Source organism: Dreissena polymorpha, chromosome 1 (assembly GCF_020536995.1).
Source record: "Dreissena polymorpha isolate Duluth1 chromosome 1, UMN_Dpol_1.0, whole genome shotgun sequence".
NCBI classification, from domain to species: domain Eukaryota; kingdom Metazoa; phylum Mollusca; class Bivalvia; order Myida; family Dreissenidae; genus Dreissena; species Dreissena polymorpha.
The window spans coordinates 94,538,230-94,557,451 of NC_068355.1; the positions used below are offsets into that span (position 1 = coordinate 94,538,230).

The 19,222-nt window shown below is 35.1% G+C and overlaps 1 protein-coding gene and 1 long non-coding RNA gene across 3 annotated transcripts in view; one reads left to right on the forward strand and one right to left on the reverse strand.

The window, feature by feature from the left end:
• Nucleotides 1–19,222, forward strand: part of LOC127841132 (uncharacterized) — a 322,925-nt gene that overhangs the window by 257,094 nt on the left and 46,609 nt on the right. The gene's annotated exons all lie outside the window — the stretch shown is intronic.
• Nucleotides 14,903–15,500, reverse strand: LOC127841265 (uncharacterized). Its single transcript, XR_008030833.1, has 2 exons — nt 15,408–15,500; nt 14,903–15,081 (listed from the first exon to the last, which is right to left on the reverse strand). It is a non-coding gene; the product is annotated as an uncharacterized LOC127841265 (long non-coding RNA).

The window sequence follows — 19,222 nt, forward strand, 5'->3', positions numbered from 1 at the left end:
GGCTTTTTGAGAAAAAAAAATTGTTGAAAACATGCCCCCGGGGTAAATTTTGGCCATGCCCCATTACCCAGGTGAGTGATAAAGGGCATTTTTTCAATCTTGTCTAAAAAAATTCATAAATATAACAATGTTTCATTATAAATTTCTGCTTGAAAAGAGAGAATATGTATTGCTTAAATAAGGTTTATAGTAAATTAAAAACAGCGTTATTACATGTATACCCCTTTAAGCTACTGTAATCCTTTAGTTCAGAAACATTTCAAACAGCTTTATGGGGAACAAAATAATGTTCTATGGTCCAACCAGTTTGTATAATGTTTTAAAACTATTCAATATTCCCCACAGGATTTTGAATAGCTCAACAAATGAGATATTTTACACCTAAAGAAGATTCCTTTGTGTGAAATAGACATGCTCAAATATCCACAAACATTTTTTATGCTCCCCCAAAATTTATTTTGGGGGGAGCATATTGTCGCCGCTTCTTCTGTTCGTCTGTGTGTCCGTCCGTGCACAATTTTTGTCCGGGCTATTTCTCAGCAACTCATGACCGGAATTCAATGAAACTTTATGGGAAGTTTCACTACCAAGAGGAGATGTGCATATTATCAGCGGGTTCTGGTCGGATGATTTTTCACAGAGTTATGGCCCTTTGAAATTTTCCATTAACTGTACATATAGTGCAATTCTTGTCCGGGCTATTTCTCAGCAACTAATGACCGTAATTCAATGAAACTTTATGGGAAGCTTCACTACCAAGAAGAGATGTGCGTATTATTAGCGGGGTCTGGTCGGATGTATATTCACAGAGTTATCGCCCTTTGAAATTTTCTATAAAGCAACTACTGTGCCCTCAAGACGTTTCCTTTTATCTGAATATATAGTGCAATATTGTGACAAAAAAAACCTTTGGGGAGCATTGATCACCGGTCTCCGACGGTTTCTTGTTTTATTATGTTTCCTTTAAGCTGAATAATGTTCAATATGATATTTAAGCAAATTAGCCAATGGTTTATTTAACCCATTCCAATAAGAATTGGAAACTTATCAACATTTTATTTGTATAACTTTATGTGCAATTTGCATGTCAGATTTTTGTGAATTAGTAGCTTTGATATTGCAATTGTTTAATTACTGTAATTTAAATCATACTTACAAAACCTTTAAAATCAATGCTATTAAGTTTCTATATATGAAGAAGACGACGCAGAAGAAGAGGACAAGGATGCATTCTACGACGCCTTCAAAGTGTTTCAAAGGACATCCCCCAACACAACATGCTGATGTTGCTCGGCGACTTCAATGCTAAGGTTTGCTGCGACAACAAAGACAAAAAGAGGACCATGGGAAGACATGGAGTGGATATGATCACCAACAACGGGGAGAGACTAGTCAATTCTGCCAACAGAACGACTTGGTCATAGGAGGGACCCTGTTCGCGCACAAGGAGATCCACAAACTTACATGGACATCACCAGACAGCAGGACCCAGAACCAGATCGACCACATCATCATCACCTACACAAGGTCGATATATCGTATTAAATATATCATGCGTCGCCGCGACTGTCAAGAAAAATATTGTGCGTCGCCGCGACTTTTAAGAAAAATATTGTGGGTCGCCGCGACTGTCAAGAAGGACATCCCCCAACACAACATGCTGATGTTGCTCGGCAACTTCAATGCTAAGGTTTGCTGCGACAACAAAGACAAAAAGAGGACCATGGGAAGACATGGAGTGGATGTGATCACCAACAACGGGGAGAGACTAGTCAATTCTGCCAACAGAACGACTTGGTCATAGGAGGGACCCTGTTCGCGCACAAGGAGATCCACAAACTTACATGGACATCACCAGACAGCAGGACCCAGAACCAGATCGACCACATCATCATCACCTACACAAGGTCGATATATCGAATTAAATATATCATGTGTCGCCGCGACTGTCAAGAAAAATATTGTGCGTCGCCGCGACTTTTAAGAAAAATATCGTGGGTCGCCGCGACTGTCAAGAAAAATATCAAGTATCGCTTCGTGTTTCTAGTTTCGCCCTTGATGAAAGAAGTGCAAGATTATATATGGCACTATCAGGATTCCGTATGTTTTAGTATTTGCTCCTTGTTGTCCTGGGTATTGAACCCTCAGGGCAGGCAAGTCTAGTGGTTATGTTTTAGTATTTGCTTCTTTTTGTCCTGGGTTTTGAACCCCCAGTGCAATTTTTGTTTGTTGCCCCCAGTAGGGTGGAATATGGCAGTTTTACTGTTCATCCAATTGTCTGTGAAGTGAACTATTTCTAAATTTGTTAAGTGCTTGATTTAAAATATGTAATTACCACTAAATGTAGATGTAAAATGACACAATTTTCAATCGAAGTTATGTAAATGTTCCTGAATTATTTGCACATGCACTAAACCATGGCAGATTTGCAAAGCCTCTGACAAAGCAATAGATGGTTTACGTGGGTAATGTCTTTGACATATCTTTCTTTTCTTTTTTACTTGAGACATCTTCAGAAACAACGATAATTATTTGTAAAAATGGTTGAGTGTATGAGTGCACATTTGTGTGTCTGTTACTGTATGTATGTGTGTGTTCGGGTTTGTACAGACAGTAACTACATCATTCAGCACATCATTCAGCATGCAATTTTAAAATTAATAATTACAAAAGACCATCATTAGGAGGCGGTGTTTAACATGTAACACCTGTCTACCTTACTTAAAGGTCAAGGGCACACTTACAGGTCGAAGGTAAAATTTGTCCAAACTGTTACTTTGTCATTAATGGAGCAATAACTGACAACAAATGTTCACCAGTTTGTGTTAAGACCCATGTTCCCGGCTCAAAATCAGACTAAAAGGTCAATGGTCAATCCAAACTGATACTTCAATAGTAATTATGCACTTCTTAAATAACTTGCCAAATGTGTTTAACAGTTACAGGTAGAAACCTCTTTCATGTTCCCTTAAAGGTTAACACTTAGATGTCAGTTGTCATATTTGAGCATTATACAGCTTGGCGAAACTTAAAAATGGTCACGCATAAGGCATGTCTCCCTAATAATAATTACAGCGTATTATTTTCAGGTTTGCAAAAATGATATATTTTGATGTCATATAGATCATGTGTTATTGCTAATTTAAACAAATTCATTTCAACATGCAATTTCAGCTAATTAACCAGTTTATGTGATTTGCATAATAATAGCGTGTTCATGTCAACTTGTCAGTGTTATAGTTTATTGTACGTGTATTTCATATTCCTTTTTATTCACTTGTTTGAGAAATGGCTGAAATAAGGAAACATCAGACTTAATCCAAAGCATAAAGTTGTCCACCAAAAATGGACTGAATACAATTTTACATTTATGCTAACTTAATGGCAGTAATAAAAAGCTTGATGGGACAGTCAAGGTCACAAAGATGGCTTGGGACAGCTCTGGTTTGTTTACACCCCTTTTCAGTGTTTACATTCTGTATGCCAAGTAATAATTACTATACCTTATTAGTGCACATAGCTTTTTAAAGGGGTTTATGGAAAGGGGTTTTATCCTCTGTATAACACTTGCTTTTTTCTTAATATTTTGTTATGTATTTCATTTTCATTTTATGTGATTCAATTGAAAGATGGAATTAACAAATTCCAAAGCAGGGTATTTATCATACAAAGAAACATGATATTCCCGTGGTAACTAAATTTACATTTATAATGATATAAAAATTTAACATTTCGTAACCATATCAGCTATAATCTCTTTTCAGTCCAATAAAACTTTACTGCCATGTCATGTGGTGAATTAAAAAATAACATTTTTTTGGTGTTAATATGATACCATTAACAACTCTGTCATATAATTTTGATATCACATACCACATCAATTATGTTAATTCGTTTAGGATAGGTGGATTTATTTCAGTTGGATAGCATATATTCAGGTGTTCAGTAGCCTGGTAGGCGCCTTGTATATCATTAAAAGCGGGATAGCATCTTAAAATGTCACATTCAAATGAAATATCACTTTTCACATAGTTTATAGTCACAATGAAACATGTTTGTCTATATTTGTGTATTTAATATTGCAGGGTATGTTTGTATCACCTGTAGTGATAGCTCTATTCTGTTTACCCTCTGTATACAAAAAACGATCTTGATGAGAAAAGACAGAAACAAACATGTACCGGTATTATTTCTGTAATGCCTTTCTATAATGGACAAAGAAATCTTGATATAATACTCTTAATTTTCTTTTTTGTTTGTATTCAGTGTACTTATTGCAAATGCTAAACCAGGAAATATGAATAAAAGTATGTTTTCATATAACCTTGAAACCTGTGTTGAAAAAGAGAATGTTTTTTTTAATTTAGGACAATTTTTTGGTCTGTGTAGCCCTTATTTCACTAAAATGGACATGTTTTATTTTCAATAATCAGATTTTTCTTGTGATCAGATGGCATCGAAGAGTCGAAAAATTGTTAATAGGTCAAACTAAGGATATCTGAGCTGAGATTCAATTTGTTAACTTATAATATGATTTGAAAAAATCTCAACAAGATGCTATGCAAACTATGTGTAATTTACTGATATTTTAGTCATAAAGCACAGTGTATTAGAATTTATCATACCACCACATTGATATCTGCCTGATAAAACGTTGCATGATATATTTTTAGCTCACTTGAGACTAGAAGCACATGAGGACGCTCCAACCCAACCCTCAAACCATAATCTGGGACAAGACTATACGCACATGAGGACGCTCCAACCCAACCCTCAAACCATAATCTGGGACAAGACTAGACGCACATGAGGACGCTCCAACCCAACCCTCAAACCATAATCTGGGACAAGACTATACTCACATGAGGACGCTCCAACCCGACCCTCAAACCATAATCTGGGACAAGACTAGACACACATGAGGACGCTCCAACCCGACCCTCAAACCATAATCTGGGACAAGACTATACTCACATGAGGACGCTCCAACCCAACCCTCAAACCATAATCTGGGACAAGACTATACGCACATGAGGACGCTCCAACCCAACCCTCAAACCATAATCTGGGACAAGACTATACGCACATGAGGACGCTCCAACCCAACACTCAAACCATAATCTGGGACAAGACTATACGCACATGAGGACGCTCCAACCCAACCCTCAAACCATAATCTGGGACAAGACTATACGCACATGAGGACGCTCCAACCCAACCCTCAAACCATAATCTGGGACAAGACTATACGCACATGAGGACGCTCCAACCCAACACTCAAACCATAATCTGGGACAAGACTATACGCACATGAGGACGCTCCAACCCAACCCTCAAACCATAATCTGGGACAAGACTATACGCACATGAGGACGCTCCAACCCAACCCTCAAACCATAATCTGGGACAAGACTATACGCACATGCTCTGGGACAAGACTATATGCACATGCTCAAAGCCCAGTTTTCCCAAAACGCGACTCAAATTTTAATGCTTCTCTTACTACATAGAAACCATACAGTGTGAACTTCATTTCAATTTGTAACCCTGATATAGTGATCAGTTATCTCAGCAGTCTCAAACATCTCACTTTTCATTATTCCCCTCAAAATCAGCATTCATATTGGCCGTAAAGAATGTCATAGTGGTATAAAATTGCATAAGCTAAAATTCACCAATCCATACAACTCCATCATCAGACATTCAGTTGCAACCATCCGTTATATATATGAAATTTATGCAACTTTTAATTTATTCAACGTTTTCAAATAAATGAAATTCTTAACATATCATATCTTATTATCCATTCATTTGTAGCCGACCGTCAAATATATATCATACATCAAAACATGATACAAAATATATCAAATTTAAAACGCATTTCTACCGAACAAATGTTAAAACATATTCTAGGTCAATCACATTAAATTAAATATATACCCTACAAACACATAACTTTTGTTTATTATAATTTCTCAAATATCAAACAAATTTTTTATAGGTCAATGACACAAAATTTTAACCCATTTATGCCTAGCGTCCTGAAAAAAAGGACTTTGCAAACAGCGTAGACCCTTATGAGACGCCGCATGATGCGGCATCTCATCTGGGTCTGCGCTGTTTGCTTTAAGGAATTTCTGTAAGAAATATTCTAAATATAGAAATAAATATACTAGACATCCCTAATTTTGGAAATAAATTGATCCAATCTAGAAGGATGGGAGAGTCCACTTGGCATAAATGGGTTAATGACTATTTGATTGAGAACATTACATCAACAAATAGCCTTCATCAGCTAACCAAACTGATGCGCTACCCTGTCTAATTGGGGATTAGCATGTGAGAGCATCATATGTCAGCGCTAATTAGATAATTAATCTATTTCCAACCGTAATTAATTTATGTATGAAAGGTCTTGTATTAGCAAGGTGTCCCATCAAGCAAATGACACACTTAAGATCAACCCTTTGCATGCTGGGAAATTTGTCGTCTGCTAAAATGTTGTCTGCTTAATTTCTTAAATTAACATTTTCTTCGATTTTTTTTTCAAAAAATACTATCAAAATAGCAAACAGTTTGGATCCTGGTGAGACGCCACGTTCTGTGGCGTCTCATCTGGATCCAAACTGTTTGCAAACCCGTCTGTAGATCTGCCATAGTCATTAGCACTTTTCTATGGATTTCCATAGAAAATATTACGGAATTCTACGGAAATCGATGGAAATCCATGGAATTTGATGGAATTCCATCCACTTGCCAATTTTCCATCTGAAGCTGTTATGGAATTCCACGGAATATCAACTAAAATTCCATGCATTTCCACGGAATGTATGGAAAACACCATGGAAAGTTGGACTTAGCCATTTTTTTCAACGGAAATCGTTATGGAAAATAACTTATACATTTTCTTGGATGGAAATCAATGGAAAATAACTTAGAAAATTTTCGCTGGTTGTCTGAAATGTATTTGTAGTTTAATACATGTATGAATTTATTTGCATCATGTATTTTGTATTTAAAAGAAAATGCAATAAGGATAAATATAAATTTGTTCTAGAAATTGGAACAGTTCTGGAACTGTTCCATATTTGTGTTCTAAAACGTATTTTCTGGAATTGTTCCAAAACAGTTTTTTTAGAATAAATCCAGAACATTTGTGGAAAATGGCTTAGGACTGAAACTGTTCCAATAATTTCAAGAACCTTTTTAGAACATTTCAAGGACAAAATATGGTCAAGAAATTTCTAAAAATGTTTTAAAATGTAGTTCTAGAACACATCTAGAATGCTTTAAGAACCAGTAAGTTCTACAAAAGTTCTAATGGGGAATTAGAACACATATAGAACACCTTACACTTACAAATAGCCAAATAGACTTCATAGTAGCGACAGCAGCAGCAGCAGTAGTAGTAGTTGTTGTAGATGTAGTAGCTGTATTAGTAGTAGTAGTTGTTGTTGTTGTAGTAGGTGTTGTTGTTGTAGTAATTGATGTAGTAGCAGTAGTGTTTTTTATATCAGTAGAGGTTGTGGTGGCAAAAGTAGTAGTAGAAATAGTACCATTAACAGTTTCTGAAGCAATAGTAGTAGCAATAGAAGTAGCAGTAGTAGCAGTTGTTGCAATAGTAGCAGTTGTTGCTGCTGTTGTTGTTGCTGCTGTTGTTGTTGCTGCTGTTGTTGTTGCTGCTGCTGTTGTTGTTGCTGCTGTTGTTGCTGCTGCTGTTGCTGCTGTTATTGTTGCTGCTGTTGTTGGTGGTGTTGTTGATGCTGTAGTAATTAAAGTAGTAGTTCTGCAGAAGTAGGAGTAGTTGTTACTTTCAAAGCAATTTCTACAAGTTAAAATTCCTTAACCCTGTCCAAGTGGTATACACACTGTTTTTTCTCAATATCAAACTCAGCCAGTCCAGGTTGTCAAATAACAATCTATCTGATAACCCCAACGTGTGCTTTGCATCAGATGTTGGGTATGTTTGCTGCAAATCTATTGGTTATAAGATATAACAGCCTTTTCTAATTGGCTGAATTCAAATACAGAAAGTTTACCTGTTAGATTGAAACATGAAACATGGTGAACAATGTACTGGTTAAACTTGTTAAAATAAAGTTAAAGAAATTTAACAAACAGAAGAGTTCATGAGTTTTTCCATTAAAAACACTTTCTTAAAATACTTATGTATTTATATCATTTGGAAAGTGACATGAAATATTGCTAAAGAGTGATGCATACAGTGTTTGAGCAGTCTGTCTAGGAATAGAACAACAACTGAAGGTTTGTGTTTTTTATTATTTCTAAATATTTCTTTAAATTTAATCTTCTTATGACATTATTGTAGACCTTTTTATGTGATATTTGAGGTTTTAGTATGGCAAATATTAGTTTAAAAGCAGCTGTCACCCATATTTTCACCAAATTTTCACTTAGTGGAGTTTGCAGGTTGAAAAAGGAAGTAATAAGACCTATGTGGAGAAATTAATAACGTTGAATGTAGTATAGGAATTTTATTATGCAAGGTTATGGAACTGAGGCTAAGGAAGTTTTGTACTGTGCATGGTGAGCACTCAATGCTCATTAATGGTGTTAATGTTTATTATTTTCCCCCGCCATAGGCGGAGGGATATTGTTTTGGCGTTGTCTGTCCGTCCTTCCATCCTTCCGTCTGTCCGTCTTTCCATCCGTCCGTAGCCATATCCTGGAAGTGCTTTGGCGGATTTCATTGAAACCTGGTTCGAGAATATATACATGGATAAGAGGATGATGAACGCCAAATGGAATTGTACACCATCTGTTAAAAACGGGGTTATGGCGCTTTGTATCTTTAAAAAATGCTTGTTTGAGTGTCAAATATAATACTTATGTGTCCAGAAGCATATTGGCGGGGGATATCAATTCAACGTATTTGCTTGTAAATAAAAAATTAAACCAATGGAATTGGTTTTTAGGTATCTGAGTGTGCATTTTCATACCAATAGAATTACACATCATTCTATTTATAGCAATATTAAATTTATACTAATCATACCAACAAATTAAGTTATGCTTAGTGCTTTGCGATGTATTCACTTCGTTTTAAGTTCTCTTTCTAAAGACCATTTAACAACTTAATATTTAAAACAATTCATGAATTACGTTCCCTACACATTTTCATTATGTGCTTTAATTACCATTGACCAGTTGATGGAAGATACTGCAGAGTTTGGCAGGGAAATAATCTAACAGCAAAGCGGCTCTTTAAGCGCATTTACCTAGAGGACTTACAGGGCCACAAATTCATGGTAAATATTGTCATGCCCTGGGCTAGATAAGTTATTTTATGTTAACCACCTGAAAGTATTTTGTCTTGGAATTCAATATATTGGTCTTAATCAGTTACACTTTTCTGGATCCTGTGATAACTTTAAAAGTTCTAAGTATTTTTTCATGAAACTTGAAACATGAACAGATGACAATAAGGACATTTTGCACGTCATTTCATGTTGTTTATAATGCAAGAATTCTGGTTGCTATGGCAACAAATATATTTAACAAACTAAAAATAGTGAAGTTTAACAGGTAGGGGACCATATTGCTTTGCAATCTCTTGTTATAGTTTGAATGTAAATAACTCTTTGCTTTAGACATTTTTATGATTTTTTATTCTGTAGAGCACATGTGAGCAGTATACAATGTACCTCATACCAAAAACGACCCGGAGGCAGTGACTGGTGTTCAATATTCTCAGAAGAAAAGGAAAATGGCAGTGGAAGACTTGTACAAACATTTCTAAAAACTAGCCTCTGTGTTAAGCCTGGCAGTCTGTGGCTAGTGACATGTTTTATTTCGGTTACTTCTTGTATAAAAAAGACCAGTTATTTATTTTGTGAATTGTATTTTGTGTTTGTTTTTTGTCTTTATTTATTTGTGTTTTTTTTAATTTAGGAATTTGAAACTTGGATAATTGAATAAAGTCCGTGTTCAACAGTACTGAGCATAGTATAATAAATAACAAATTTACAACAGTTGTTAATTTGTTATGTATTATTATTAACTATGCTCAGTACTTGAATACTGGTTGTCTGCATGGGAATTTGTTTTCTAGAAAGTTGGTTTCAGACTTAAATATTTTTGAAGTTAACCTTCGGAACTTTTCTAGAATTGTACTGGAACACATCAACTAGAACTGAACTTCTGTTATCATACTGAAAGTGTTCTAGAATTAATAAGGAACAGTTGTTGAACGTTAAAACTTATGAGAAAAACTCTAGAACAATTGTGCGTGATGTGTGTGTGCATGTAATTGTGTGTGTTTATGAACATATGTTAGAAAGGAAGTATACTTGTCATAAGAGAAATGTAAAATTCTACTTCTATGTTTTATATTGTGCCTTTTATAAGTTTTTCTTTTCTCACCTGTATATGCGGGCATGTTTATGGATGTGTTTCTGAATGTGTGCATGCATGCCTGTGGTTAAGAGAGTTGGTACTTTATGAAAATGTAAAACCACTCATTTTTGAATATGTACTGTGACTGCATGTGTGTGGTTAATGATTGATGCCAGATCTTGTTCTTGTTTAACTTCTATGATGAAACTTTTAGTTACATTCACATTTGTTTTTCAAAATCGATAAAATGCCTTTGATCTATAATCTGTTTTTTTCTATTTTATTCCAGCTTTTTATTAAATTCCATATCTTTTCACGGAATTCCATATAATTCTATGGAATTCCACGGCATTCTATGGAATTCCATGGCGTTCTATGGAATTCCACGGCGTTCTATGGAATTCCACGGCGTTCTATGGAATTCCACGGCATTCTATGGAATTCCACGGCATTCTATGGAATTCCACGGCATTCTATGGATTTCCACGGCATTATATGGAATGCCACGGAATTCTATGGAATTCCACGGCATTTTATGGAATTCCATCCCATATCAAGTCCCTCTTCTGTTTTTTTTTCACTTTTCCATTGATTGCATGGAATCGGATGGAAAGTTAGTGCCAATACTCCACGGAATTCCATCTAACGATTTCCATAGAATTCCATATGATTCCACGGCAGATCTACAGACGGGAAGGCCTTCAAAATTTGGTTCCAGCACTGAAAGAGTCAAACAAACCATCAACCACTTTTTCAAAGTTGTATCATGACCCAGCAGAGGTTTGTATAACCCAGCTATGCAGGTTTATGACAATAATACAATGACCCTGTCACAATTTCCATTGAAGTATTGCATTATTGACTCTATCATTACTTTGTATAATGATTGGGTTATGATAGTATAGGTATTGATGTTTGTGTTAATTTGTATGGTATGCCAGTATGTAAATGTTGTAGTTTACATTAATCCTTTGCCAGTTTGTTTTCTGTTTTCTTTGGTTGGATTCTTATTGAATGACACTTAATTGTGTGTATTCTTTTACTTGATTTCTCATTATTTGGCAAGATTGTATTTCTTATTCTGTGACTGGATTCTTTATTCTTTGACTTGATTTCTCATACAATTTAGCAATTTTGACTGTATTCTGTATTTCATATTCTGTGACTCCTAGCTGGTTTTATTAATCTTTGACTTGATTTCTTATTAAGTGGATTCATGGATTGGATTCCCTATTCTTTCAATGGAATCTAAAATCCGTCCTTTTTGTCTGAATTACCATATTATTTGACTGGATTATGTATTATTATATGTTTTTTTACTGTCTTACTGAATTTCTTGTTTATGCTATATACTTTATTAATGTGCATAGCCGGATTCCTCATTTGTTTTCTTAAATCTGTAAGCTTAGTAGTCTTTGGCTTCATTTCTTATCCTTTGGGTTAATTCTTAGATCATTTTGCTAATTTTATTCTTTGGATTAATTACAATTTGTTTGTCTGGATTCTGTGTTGGCTTCATTTATCTATCACCTTCCATTCTTTGACTTGATAGGTTTCTATGTCTATACTGCACTCTTAGGATGTATTGATATGGCTTGGTTATGTCATCCGCAAACTTAAGATTTGTTTGAACTGGGGTAACATAAACATTTAGTGCCTGTTGATGTTAAAGAAGGATGTCTAATGCTTTATCCTGGCAACTATCAACCAACCACATGCTGTTGTTTCAATCGCTTACTTTCATTTTATGAAAGTCCAATGTTTACTTCATGCATTTACTTCATGTTTGTTGTAAAGTACATTTTTAAAGTACATTTCTTTTAGGATGGAGATAAATTATTTTACCCTTTCCCACTCAGAAGCAAAGTGAAAATGGCTGTGTGCAAACAGCATAAACCAGAACAGCTTGCGAGTAACTCGAGTCACTTGCGGACTGTTCAGGTTTTATGCTGTTTGCTGCTCATCAGTATCTAAGGGATGGAAATGAAGCCTTTAAAACATGAATTCAAAGGTAAAAATGGCCATAAATGAGCTTGTCCGGGCCATAACTATGTTGTTCATTGTGAGATTTTAAAATCATTTGGCACATTTGTTCACCATTATTGGACGGTGTGTCGCGCGAAAGAATTACGTCGATATCTGCAACGTCAAGTTCACACTGTGAGTTCAAAGGTCAAAAAAGGCCATAAATGATCTTGTCCGGGCCATTACTATGTCATTTATTGTGAGATTTAAAAAAAACCTGGTACATTTGTTCACAGTCATTGGACGATGTGTCATGCGAAAGAATTATGTCGATAACTCCAAGGTCTAGGTCACACTTGGAGTTCACAAGTAAAAAAATGGCCATAAATTTGGACGGCATGTCATGCGAAAGAATTCAAGATTTCAAAAGTCGAAATGGCCATAAATGATAATGGCATTATAATTCTAAAAAATCGCCATAAATTTAATTCTCTTGTTTTGTAAAGACAGCATGCAAAATAGTCTGTGTCAATGCGGCACGTGGGGGTATACATCACGTCTGTGACAAAGCTCTAGTTTACTTAGTAAAGATCTTCATTAACTTTTATTCAACAAAATAATGAGAGAATGTAGAATATAATCATCGTACCTTTCTGTTGGTGCATTGGTTTTTAGAGCCTTGCATTTTCCTTTAATTTATAAAGGTCATGATATTTCAAACTGTGTTATAGAGTCCCACTTTTGTCAAATAACCCTGAAAATTAGGTTAAACAAGAAGATTACTCATATTTTTATATATTAATGTGTCATATAATGAAATACAGCATTCTCTTTGCTCCATTATATTATTTTGTATAAAAAGTAGTTTTTTTGTGTCTTAATGTGATTGTATATTTATGATGCATAAAACATGAATACTTTTCACTGTCAAACTATCGTTCTTGCAATTTTATTTTCAGAAATAGTATTTTTTGTGAACACTTAATCAAGTGAATATAATACTTTTCTTATTGCAAACAAATGTTGTTGTTTTTTACGTTATGTATGAATGACTTTTACTTTATTTCCAGACTGCCGAATGTTTGGTCAGGAAAAAGCATCCCACAATGTTGCGACAGGCCCATGTTTCAGTTTATCGAGACTAGTCGTGAAACACAGACTTCTGATTCATGGAGTGCGGCAAACATATCTGTGCGACTCGTTCACTCCACTGTAAAGACCCGCACGGCATTAAAATGGATATCATCCGACGTTTGCAAACGATGGCTGCATGAGGTCTGCGTCTCACAACCTACATCCCAAGATAGCTTTGTGTGTGATGTTTGTATTGCACAATATAGTTGATGTATTGAAACCAGGCTTTAAAAATAAATCAAGGTCAACTACAATTTAAAATTAAAACTAGAAATGGCGCGGCAGAGGCCGACAAGTATCCCCACGCCGCATGTTTGACCCAGGGGCGCCCTAGGTTTGGTAATGGGGCCATGCATAGTCGAGGCTTTGTTGATTCTGGTGGCGGTGAAAATGTTAAAATCGAAGTCCTTAATACAAGAGTAAAATTCACTTGGATTTAGGTCCTCATCCTGCTCTCCTAAAAAATCTAATACTGAATCAACTTCACTGACGTCCATTATGTACATATCATCCTCATTGGAATGAGATGGCTGAACTTGCTCTGTTATAGCCAATCTTCATGCTTCTGCTTTGGAAAAGTTATGTTTTGAGGTTAAATGGTTGACTAAATAGTAGCGTCTCAGAAATTTTATATCGCAATCTTGTACACAATAATGAAACTGTTAAATTTCATGTCTGTCATTGATGTGCCTGTTCAAGAGTCCTTTTTGTTTTAAATTGTTTGTCACATTTTTCACACTTGAACATTTTGAAAGATTTTCATAATGAGTCTAAAAGTGTGATTGAACAAATTGAAAGTTTCAGCCCTTTTATAGATTCTTGAGGCGCTATTCCATGAGTTTCTCATGCTTTTTATGCTTGACTGCATTCTATCTCTTCTCTAAAATACAGGTGTCCCTTGCGCACCAATATTTTATAATCCCTTGTATAAACATTAGATGGATGAGCTAAACCATTTCACAGATGAATAAACACAAATAATTGACTACTAAATACATCTCTGCGCCACTACTGTGTAACTCTATATATGTTTTCAATACACAAGCTTCATTGTTGAATAATTCCTTTGTCCGATGAAAATGCTTGCACTTCTTTTGATTGGGTAGATAACCACTTAATAGATTTCGAAATTTAAACGCGGACCTTAAGTTCAAGGTCAAGGTCACAGGGGTCAAAACTTTTTAATGCGCATGGAAAGGTCTTGTCCAGATACACATGCATACTAAATATGAAAGCAATATCTGAAGGTACACAGTAGGTATGAGCCTTTTTCGAATCGTGTTTGCAGATTTCGAAACCTAAACGCTGGCCTAAAGTTCAAGGTCAAGGTCACAGGGGTCAAAAATTGTATGCGCATGGTAAGGTGTTGTTCAGATACACATGCATAGCAAATATTATACCAATATCTGAAGGGACACAGTAGTTATGAGCCTTTTTCGAATCGCGGTCGCAGATTCAGAAACCTGAACGCTGACCTCAAGTTCAAGGTCAAGGTAGCATGTACAAAATTGTATGCGCATGAAAAGATGTTGTCTAGATACACATACATACCAAATATGACAGCAATATCTGAAGGGACACAGTAGTTATGAGCCTTTTTCGAATCGCGGTCACAGATTTCAAAACCTTAAAACTGGCCCAAAGTTCAAAGTCAAGGTCACAGGGATAAAAATTTTCATGCGCATGGAAAGGTGTTGTCCAGATACACATGCATACCAAATATAAAAGCAATATCTGAAGGGACACAGTAGTTATGAGCCTTTTTCTAAATCGCGGTCGCAGATTTCGAAACCTGAAAACTGACCCCAAGTTCAAGGTCATAGGGGTAAAAAAAATGTGTGCGCATGGATAGGTGTTGTCTAGATATACATACATACCAAATATGAAAGCAATATCTGAAGGGACACAGTAGTTATGAGCCTTTTTCGAATCGCGGTCACAGATTTTGAAACCTTAAAACTGACCCAAAGTTGAAGGTCAAGGGTAAAAAATTGTATGCGAATGGATAGGTGGTGTCTAGATACACATGCATACCAAATATGAAAGCAATATCTGAAGGGACACAGTAGTTATGAGCCTTTTTCGAATCGGGGTCGCAGAAAAATCACTGACCCGGCCCCACCCTGACCCCAATAACTTTTGGCCAAGGGGTCAGATCAAAATTCCGTCGCTGTCACCGTCGTATATATGCTCATAGCTACCATGTGTGTAAGTTTCAAGGTTCTAGTGCTAATAGTGTAGGAGATAATAGTGTCCAGGACGGACAGATAGACAGACGGCGGAGCTAAACACAATATCCCCACGCTTTTAAAAAAACATGGGGATAAAAAAAAGGTTAAAGATGAGTACTAAAATTTTGTGTGTACATGGTTTACCTGCATAAATAGTTTGAAATTGCATATATATTTAAATTTTAGAACAACAAAGTAAATGTTGAAAATGGTTCATGATAGTTCTTTGTATATTGTTAAATCACTCATTTTAGGGCAATTATAATTTTTTGTTTAAAAAGGCAATCTTACTCAACATCTGCGGATTTAAGGTGATACATGTATTGATACTGATTTTAAGTTGATGCCAATTGTTTTATACAGATAACTTGAATGTACGGATAGTTTTCAATTCATTGCTTTGTAACTGAAATAATGAATTTTTTACCACCTTCCTGTTACTTTTAATTTAGTGTTTTGTGGAAAATGAGATTTTCATGTTAAAAAGTATGCATTATTCAAGATAGATTAAATCAAAGACAACTGTTGATACCTGCACATGGATATTTCATTCCTAATATGTGTGTAATTTCCTATCCTGGACATGCATAAGTAATCATGTAAGAAACAATTTGTTTGCAGCTGGTTGTTACTGCATGTGTAATTTCTATTCAAAATGATGGTTTTAATAACATGTGATTCAATGAGAAATGCATTTCTCAACTGAAACATTTCTTAATTTATATATAAATCATATTTACTATATCATGTGCTCATGCATACATGTTGCTTATTGTTGATGTCTTAATAAACCAAGAGTATATTATCAATATGTGTTGTTGCTCGAAAATATGTTTTTGTAGCAGGAAGTGCTTTGGGCTTGATTAATCTGAGAACTCAACAAAATATTAATAAAATCCTTCTGTGCCTTTTAGTTCTGAAAACAGAAGTAGCCAGTTGGTATTACACATCTCCTAAACAAGTACAGCACAATGAAACTTAAGGTCCTAAAATCATAAATTTTATAAAATCTTTATATCCACACAAAAAAATTGATGATTGTGGCTCAGATTGCAAAACCACCTGTTTGGCAAAAATAATGCAGATGGTTAGATTATGATAAGTGCAAGAAAAAAAGAATAACTCTGGAGATAATAATTGATATGATAATCATTTCTTGACAGAATCACAATTGACCTAGATATTTATTTATGTAGTGATGTATTTTTCAATGAGTGCCTTAAGATTCCAAAAACATATTGACTTAAAATAAATAATCGCGATGGCGGAAATGACTTATCATTTCATGTTCATGAACCGGTTTTAAAGTACTTTGTAGACTTATCTGCTAGGCGGTGAGGACTTTTAGACCACCTGATAAACTTCAACTATATTTGCCCTAGTTCAGTAATCGACTAAAGATATGCTAACATAATACTGATGACTGATGAGTCTGTTGTGTCTTATATTCTCAATGCTACTTAAAATATTAAGTCCATTTCAAAGTTTAGACTAATAATAAGCAAATTCGTTAAATTAATATCCCCCGCCAAATAAATTTTGATTATTGATGGGTGCAGAACTAACAGAAAAGTTTATTTGAAGGGTTGTACCCTTATCCCACTTATTTAAAAGTTACAGCATAAAAAAACAACAACAATTGGCAATAACTCTTATTTAAGACAGTGTAGGGTTATAGATTTTGTGCATGACACCTCTCCTTATGATATCTTAACATCCAGTTAATTTCATCTTAAAATTGTGTATAGTATCTGTGATATAGTCCTGAAAAGCAACGTCAGACTGTTCATGTCACTTATTCTCATTGACAATTATACACCCATGAAATTTCATGTTGAAATCTTGTATTAATAGTTTCTGGGATATAGCCCTGAAAAGTTACATCATACAAAAACAACAAAGGGCAATAACTCTTATTTAAGAAAGTGAAGGGTTATGGTTCTTATGCATGGTTCTATAAATGAGATATAGCCCTGAAAAGTTACATCATAAAAAAAACAATAACAAGAAAGGGTAATAACCGTTATGTAAGAAAGTATACGGTTATGGTTCTTGTGCATTGATAATTATACACCCATGAAGTTTCATGTTAAAATCTTGTATAGTATCTGAGATATAGCACTAGTTACATCATACAAAAACAACAAAGTGCAATAACTCTTATTTCAGAAAGCGATGGGTTATGGTTCTTGTGCATGGCACCTCTCTTCAGCTATATTTATACACCCATAAAGTTTCATGTTGAAAACTTATATTGAGTTTCTGAGATAAAGCCCTGAAAAGTTTGTGAGTGACTGCACTGACAGACACACCGACGGTACGTTTAAGTATATTTAGCGTACCGGGGGTACATTAAAGTATACTTAAGAGTACACGGGGTACTTTAAAGCATTACCCGAGCCAAACCGACAATTACCAATCAAGCTTATTGACAAATAAATAAATGATGATAGTGGTAATTATGATTGTGTGAAATATAATACAATAGTTTTCCTGAATTGAGTGTACATGTGAATTAGCTAAAATAATGATAAAAACACTGATTGGGATTATACATTTCTGGAATATATATATATAATCTGAAAATATTTTCTTAAATCAATGTTATATCTTTGTATTAAAACACGGAAACACTCATGACTGTAAATTAGGCATTACCATATTTCTTTACAACGTAATGCATGTACATCATCGATATATATAACATTTAAAACGAAAATCGTTTTAAAATTCAAATGTTTGCATGGTGTTAGAACTACTGTTTTGATATCTTTGTTGTGAACAACGTGTTTAGGTTCAACGTCCGAAAAAAAGATGTCCGAAAATAACTGCAAGCTGTTAAAACGCGAAATTAAGTTGAATTGAAACAACATTGCGTTAAATATTATTTTTCATCAATCTGACATTTTTCACGGCGACTGATCGGAGAAATCTCACGGGGTACTTTGAAAATCGTCAGATTTCCGATTTATGTGACAGATCTCACGATCAAACAATATTCACGCTACACCGGTCTATTTCGTTTCCGTAGAGATAGCTTATGTCGTTTGTTTGAAAGCTTAAATTTGATTGGCTGACGGGTTCAATGGCTTATTCTAAAAATAAATGCTTCTCGAGCAGCATATTGCTGCTCGAGCAGGGATTTTGCTGCTCGAGCAGCATTTAAATGCTGCTCGACCAGTAAATTGCTGCTCGAGCAGCAATATGCTGCTCGAGCAGCATTAAATGCTGCTCGAGCAGCATTTTTTTCTGCTCGAGCAGAAGTTAAAGTTTCGACCCCTTTGGTGCGCCATATCAAACAATTTGTTATCTCTGTTTCATCTTATATGCCAGGCACTACAAAGTTTATTAACAACATGCAGTTATCAAACTGGTATATAAAAATAATCAGTCATGAACAAAGACAATTTGAGTGAGTAAAACACTTGAATAGGCTTCTGCATTGTCCAAATCATAATGATCTTATTTTTAGATATGCATAATTAAAGGGGCAGAATGATGGTTGATACCTTATTGTATTTTGAAAAATAATATTA